The sequence below is a fragment of the Lactuca serriola genome, chromosome 3 (genome assembly GCF_051521515.1).
Source record: "Lactuca serriola cultivar US96UC23 chromosome 3, Lser_US96UC23_V15, whole genome shotgun sequence".
Taxonomy (NCBI): Eukaryota; Viridiplantae; Streptophyta; class Magnoliopsida; order Asterales; family Asteraceae; genus Lactuca; species Lactuca serriola.
In genome coordinates, this window is record NC_136410.1 from 75,828,535 (window position 1) to 75,836,320 (window position 7,786).

The following is a 7,786-nucleotide window of genomic DNA, read 5'->3' on the forward strand; positions in this document are numbered from 1 at the left end:
GCAAAAATTTATGTCTAATATAACTTATATTGATCTTATTTGCCAACAATGTTCTTAAAATCCCTCTTGCGGGTCATCATTAAGTGTCGGACCAAACAACATAATAGTCGATGTCAGATTCATTCCAAACCCCACAACATCAATACACCTTTAAAATGGACCAAGTACCCTCTCAAATAGCTAGAATTAAAATTTCCATGATAATGTCAAAATTCTACATTATTGTTTTTTTAATATTTATGAATTTTTTTGATGAATGAATATTAGTGTTTAAGATTTGTTGTTACGAAGCATGCTGATTAATGATGGATCGTAGTTTATAAATTAGAAAAAGTGTTTGTAATAAATTTTAGGGAAAATGATTTATTAAGGTAATTAACTTTTCTATATGTCCACATCTGGGTAACTATTTTTTATATACACATCTAGATAACAAACTTGTTGGAAGTATTCACATATGACCATTATGACCTGCTATAACAGGTTAAATCCTAAATATAAATGTTTTCAACAAGTTTGTTACCTAAATGTGTACAAAAAAAAATAGCTACCCAAATATTAAATTACACGAATAGTCCCTGTGTTTTGGGAGAATTTATGTTTTTGGTCCCTAACTTATTTTTTAACTTGAATGGTCCCTGCTGTTTATTTTTGTGGCGCGTTTAGTCATTGTCTTACCTAAAAAGACTATTGTGCCCTTATTAATTTATTTTTTAATTAATTTTCTTATTTATGTATTTATTTTTTACATATTTAAAAAAATTAATAGACCCCATATATTTGTATCTCATCGGATGATCCATACTGTTTATTTTTTAATTAATTTATTTTTTTAACTCGGATGATCCCTACTGTTTAATTTTGTTACGAGATTGGTCTCTGTCGTACCTAAAAATACTATTGTACCCTTATTATTATTTTTTAATTAATTTTCTTATTTATGTATTTATTTTTTATATATTTAAGAAAAATTAGTTGACCTCACATATATGTATCTCCTCACAATCACATATCTCATCATCCTCAACTTTTATTTATTTTCCATCTTTAGTGATATCGACGTCTTCATCGTCCTTTTTTTTCGGTCCTTCAACTCTGCTAAATCAAAACCACAACCCACTAAAGATGAAGAGACAGTAGGTTATGGTGTTCGTTCGCCAGAGTTGAAGTACCAAAAAAAGAAGGATGGTGAAGACGTCAATGTTACTAAAGAAGGAAAAAAAATAGAAGTTGGGGAGGATGAGAGATAGTATGGTGACCGTTAAGACCCAAATTAAATTTCTCAAATGTGGTTTCAGATTTACGATGAGGAGATACAGATATGTGGGGTCTATTAATTTTTTTAAATATATAAGAAATAAATACATAAACAAGAAAATTAATTAAAAATAAATTAATGAGGCCACAATAGTCTTTTTAGGTAAGACAGGGACCAACACTACAAGAAAATTTCAATTTAGCTACGAAAAAATTATGTAGCTAAAAACTAAAATTCCGTAGCTAAACCTGAATAACTACAGAAGTTGCTACGGAATTTGTCAATGAAATTCCGTAGGTATATTTCTTGTAGCAAACTGTTTAGCTACAGAATTATTGTTCCGTAGGAGTTTTGCTACGACATTTATTCCGTAGCAATTTAACTACAACACACTTCCATAACAATTTTGTAACAATGGGGTGCATAGCAAATTCCGTAGTCATTTGTTCCGTAACAAATTCCATAGCCATTTGTTTAGTAGCAAATTTCGTAGCCATTTGCTCCGTAACAAATTCCGTAGCCATTTGCTCCGTAACAAATTCCGTAGCCATTCGCTCCGTAACAAATTCGTAGCCATTTGTTTCATAGCAAATTTTGTAGCCATTTGTTCCGTAGCAAACTCCATAGCCATTTGTTCCCTAATAAATTTTGTCGCCATTTTGTTCTATAGCAAATTATGTAGCCATGTGTTCCGTTGCAAATTTTATAGCCATTTGTTCCATAGCAAAAATAGGTTCCAAAACAAATTCATAATGATAAAAATATTCAACAAAATCTAATTTCCATTTATCATATTTGTTGAAATATATAAAAATACAATAAATTTAATTTTAATTGTTATATAGATTTTGGTAGATATATTATGTAATTGAAAATCCTTTTACATGGTTCCCTAATCATCAAAACTGAATATTCATTACATATACACAAACAACCATAGATGCTCAGCAAAAATGACACAACCTGCAAAATCAAATTCATAAACAACTTGATTAACATTCAAATATCTTGTATGAAATCTCATTATAGCTCTAGTTAGATTTAAAATCTAAAAATAAACAAATATAGAAAAAAATAATCCAACTCTTCTATTTGATAAACTATTACCATATACAAAAGAAACAAAATGAATCACCTTTTTAAGCACCACAAAAAAACAGTGACCTCCTAAACACCTGCATATATTTGTGGATTTTTTTGTTACTTTTGGTACAAAAAGAAAAGTTTGTAGTTGTTTCTTCTTTCCCCCTTAAACTGACTGCTCCATTACAAATAATCGAAATAGTGAACCTCCTTAACTTATAAAAAATAGTTCAAAGTTTAAAACATAGTGAACCTCTATTAAAAATAATCAAAATAGTTAACCTCTTTAATTTATAAAAAATAGTTCAAAGTTTAAGAACTCATTTAAATCCTATGTATATGCTAATTCTTCTTCATATCTATTTCTATATGCAAATGAATTCAGAAAAATTAATAATTTGATTTGGACTCATTTAAATCCTCTATATACTCTTTCTTACCATACATCTCTAATATTTATGACTATCACAAGAAATGGTTCTAATGTATCGTCTCAATAGATGCATTGCAACCAACAATTTGGAATCAGTTTATACATAAATAGAACATTAATCCTCATGGTAATTGGATTAGAGGTGTTTACCACTAAAGAAGATGCCAAGGTCCCTTCCTCTGGCCCGTTATCATAACAGTCCTCACTGGTATGTAGGTGAAAAAAATTGAAGATTTGCTGCACAAAACATAACATTTGGTTGTTAGATTCATGCCAAAAGGGTAAATAATTCATAACCTTGAAACAATTTCAAGTTTTTATAGACTCCCAGTAGAACAAATATCCTGCTTCTTTTACTGTATGGTCACAACTGGAGCAGCTTCAAATTCTGTCCCACCTTACATTCTTGCTGTATATTTTAAAGGCAACATCACATCATAGAGGGCATGCAAGTGGGCAGCTGTATAGGGCCCAATTATTTTAGGGGTCAAATTTATTTTATTTTATTAAATAGTGCATATATATTTATTTAAAAATAAAAAACTTATAATAGTGATAAAGACTCTTTTTTTTCTTGCTCGTTCTGGGCATTTGAGGATATTTGAATCCTCAGGATCGGCCCTGCATCACATATACAAACATATGGTTCAGGGATACAATCAAATAATATAAAAACATATAAATGTAGATTTGCATACTCAAAATGAAATTGTGGAAGTAAATTAGAACAGAAAGTGAAGCAACTGAAAGTACCTTGATATCGACATTGAAAGGTTATCCAACAGCGAAAACAAATACCAACCAATCATACTTGATTCTAGATTTTGAATGAACTGCTCAAAGAAGAACTTACTCTCAGTTAGTGTTTTTCCCTACTTATAAGACCATACAATAATTGTTGTATTTTCTTGAGTTCTTTTGACAAAAAAAAAAAAAAAAAAAAAAAAAAAAAACCAATGATCAAACTACCATAGGCATGCATATGGGTTGAAACATATTGAATTTGTCATCTTCGTACCAGATGTCTGAAAAGCTTTTCATACGATGAAAAATTAAAATAAAAGTCACAAAAAAACCTGATTTAAAGCATATAATAGAATAAAAGAAGTATGAAGCTCATAACTATGAAAAATTGAATTACTTGATCAGATTGGTAAAGAAACAAAAATATATCAACGCTCACCTTTTCAGCAATGTGGATGACTTTTATAAGGTTTAAACATTGTTGCTTGTTATAAAAGATAGAGGGGAACTTTGCTTGAGAATAAAGGCAATTACGGAAATCATTTTCCCCAACCCCTGTTAGATAGATGGTAACCATAATAAGTTAGCAACGATATCAATAGTAAATAAACTACCCATATAGATTATCAAAATTTATAACACTGGAAAAAACAAAAAGAAATACGGACATTAGGTTGTAATCTTTGCTGTTAAACTCCTGAAAGAAAAATAAACTATTGGTTTAGTGTTGAATGCTCAATAAGAAAGATTGCAACTTTTTGTAACTTGTAAACCAACCTCAACTTTTGAAATATATAATTAAGGTCCAATTTCATGGACTTTAAGAGATGTGTATTTGTATAAAGATCAATTGACACCTCTGCATAACAATGCTCTAAATAATATTAAAATGACAAAGCACTGCATTATTATCTTGCAAACGCTCCAACCTGTAATTATGTAAAAAAAATGAAGGATATAAATTTTAACAAACGTATTTGTAACTTAATAAAAATGTGAATTAAGGATATAAATTTTGACAATCTATAATTATGTTTTTTCTGAATCATTTACATGTAATTTGTCAACATTTTCCCTCTTATTAACCAAGAGACGGATGACCACAAGAGTAATAAAAGTATTGTTATATCGATTTCTGACACAGCATGATAGAAGAACACCAACATCTTCCAAAAAACAGATAAAAAATCTTTTTTTTGGGTGGGGGATTATAAATAGTAAGAGAATGCTAAATATGGCACAAAACAAATTCCAATCCATGAGACTGGATAGATAAATGCAGTGAATCATTTAGAAAGAATACATATGAAAGATTCTCAAAGGTACTACGACATTTTCATGTTGATTGTTGAATTGAAGTACAAAACAACCTAATTTCCAATCAATATTAATTCATGAACTGGCATAAATAAACGCAAACATAAAGATAAACATATAAACACACAAACATACAAAGAGTAAATGTTTGAGTGAGAGGGGGCACGTAAAAAACATACAGATCAGGAAAGCAAATTGAAAAATCAGAAAGATGCCCCAAGATGTAAAGCAGGATACTGAAAGGAAAACATTACATCTAAATTTGGTACATATCTGAAATCTATTATTGCAATAGAGCATACAGTAAGACTTTACAAACCCTAAATTGAAATAGGGCATAGTTTTAACATAGTAACACTAAACCGTATCCGTACAAACAATCAAACCAATACTTTTATTTTCAAACAAAGAACATCATATTTACAATATTGTTAATTTCATCAATTAAGGTAAAACTTTAACTTCAAATTACCTCTATTCTTCTCATGATCTCATTAATCCTAGGTCAGTCGATTGTAAGTGTGGTTGGAGTTTATTTAGGGCTCAGATGAAGAAGTTCATCAAGGTAGAGGCGGAGTCGGTGTTTTCTACTTCCCCTTTGTTCCTGCGGCAAGTCAAGTCATTAATTTGATTTCGTGGAGATAAGAGAGAGAGAAGATGGATTTAAGGCTTCGAAGCACCAACCACATAACATAGAAAGAATGAAATAGGATAAACAAATTGCCTGAAATTGTGATTCTTACCACAAAATTCATGAGATACGTCATACGATCGAAGCAGTAGGCACATGGAGGTGATAGTAGGAGAGATAATCAAAACCGATGAACACAACTGTGAAGATTTGTTTTTACTCGATAGTTGGCGATTCCAACAATAGTATCAATGGTGTTGTGCATGGGTTTGTTGTGAAGCCCTCCATATCCTACTGGAAGCACAGATGAGAGTTTTCGGTTGGAAACGCGATCAACTGATTGAGATTCGAGATTGGAGGTGGGAGATGTAGAAGTTTCTCGAAAAATGAATGAAGCGGCCACTTATGTGGGGCAGCAAAAGGGAGTAAAAGAAAGCACAACGATTACAGGTATAAAAAGTCATTTTTTTTACTAGTGACATTGTTCATAAGGATAGTGTGCTTTAATTATATGTTTAATAAGAAAAAAAAAATTGTAATAATATGTAAACGATTTTATTAATCATAATTAAATTATAATTAAAAATCATAACACAATTAAAAACAATAATTTATTTTTTTTTTGATAAAATATTTTTTGTATTTTACTACGCAAGTATATATCGTAACTAATTGACTATGAAATATTCCGTAGCCACATAGCTACAGATTTAGATTACGTAGCTATTTTTCATATTACAAAAACAACTTAAATATACAAATAACAACGGTTAACCTTTCCGTTACAAGTTCTATTGTAGATTAGCTATAGCTTTTTATTGTGTAGCAAATTTTCATTACAAAGTAGCTACGAATTTCTATTATGTAGGAAACAAGCTACATATTTTTATTCTGTAACCGATTTTGTAGCCAACTAACTACGAAAATAGATTACGTAGCAAGTTCCGTAGCAAACTAGCTACAACCAACAACCATGTAGTATATTTCATAGTAAAATAGCTACAAATTTTGATTTTGTAGCAACAATTCAAGATTTAGCTACGGAAATGCAACTATGTAGCTATTTCCGTAGAAAATAGCTACGGCCAACAATTTTGTAGCACATTCCGTAGTATAATATCTACAGATTTTGATTACGTAGTAACTTTTTGTAGTTATTCCTAGTTTAGCTACGGAATGTAACTTTGTAGCCATTTCCATAGCAAAATAGCTACAAAACGCCATTTTGTAGCACATTCCGTAATAGAATAGCTACGGAATTCAATTCCGTAGCAAGTTTTCGTAGCTATTTTGGATTTTTCTTGTAGTGCAAACGCGCAACAAAAATAAACAGTAGGGACCATCTGAATTAAATTTCTCAAATGTGGTTTAAGGTTTATGGTGAGGAGATACAGATATGTGAGGTCTATTAATTTTTTTTAATATATAAAAAATAGATACATAAATAAGAAAAGTAATTAAAAAATAAATTAATAAGGACACACTAGTCTTTTTAGATAAGACAGGGACCAAACGCGTAACAAAAATAAACATTGGGACCATCCGAGTTAAAAAAAATAAGTTAGAGACCAAAAACACAAATTCTCTCAGATCATAAGGACTATTTGTGTAATTTATTTTTACTTTATATTTGGGTAACTATTTTTTTTTGTACACATCTAGGTAACGAACTTGTTGAAAATGTTCAAATCTAGGATTTAACCTGCTATAGCAAGTCATAATGATTATATGTGAACACTTCTAACAAGTTTGTTACCTAGATGTATAAAAAAAAGATAGTTACCTAAATGTGAACATACTGAAAATTTAATTACCTTAATAAGTCATTTATAGCTGAATTTTTTAAGCCATAAATGTATTTCTCGCTTGGTAAACCTTTATAACCGAATTAGTTACAATTTTTTTTCTATTTAGAAAAAATTATTTGTGTCTTTGTTAGACCATCCGTTATACTCACCACATACCACATATGTGGTGAGTGCCACATCAACACCACATTACACTACCACTAACATGAGATATCTACCATTAACACACCACTCTACATCATTATTTTTATTTTTTTTATTCAAAAATACAATAAAATTACATTTTTTTAATTCAAAAATACAATAAAAATTACATTTTTTATAATTAAAAAGCATTCATTTTTTTAAAACTAGTTTTTCATTAATTATAAAAATAAAACTACAACTTCAAACTACATTACTTAGTTAATCTAGAAAAAAACATTACATTAATTAAAAAAATAAACAAACATACATATAAAAAATCTAATCGTCGTTCATGATACGTTGGTACAAATGTTCCGCGACATATT

General features: G+C 29.7%; 1 long non-coding RNA gene across 4 annotated transcripts; it reads right to left on the minus strand.

The window, feature by feature from the left end:
* Window positions 1–2,069: 2,069 nt before the first annotated feature.
* Window positions 2,070–5,860, minus strand: LOC145094527 (uncharacterized). 4 transcript variants are annotated; one of them, XR_013703399.1, is made up of 8 exons: window positions 5,579–5,860; window positions 5,308–5,439; window positions 4,296–4,447; window positions 3,958–4,073; window positions 3,528–3,607; window positions 2,925–3,395; window positions 2,394–2,433; window positions 2,078–2,221 (listed from the first exon to the last, which is right to left on the minus strand). It is a non-coding gene; the product is annotated as an uncharacterized LOC145094527 (long non-coding RNA). The 4 variants fall into 4 exon arrangements; XR_013703398.1 differs by lacking the exon at window positions 4,296–4,447 and having other exon boundaries at window positions 2,079–2,221; window positions 5,560–5,860; XR_013703397.1 differs by lacking the exon at window positions 4,296–4,447 and having other exon boundaries at window positions 2,080–2,221.
* Window positions 5,861–7,786: the final 1,926 nt, after the last annotated feature.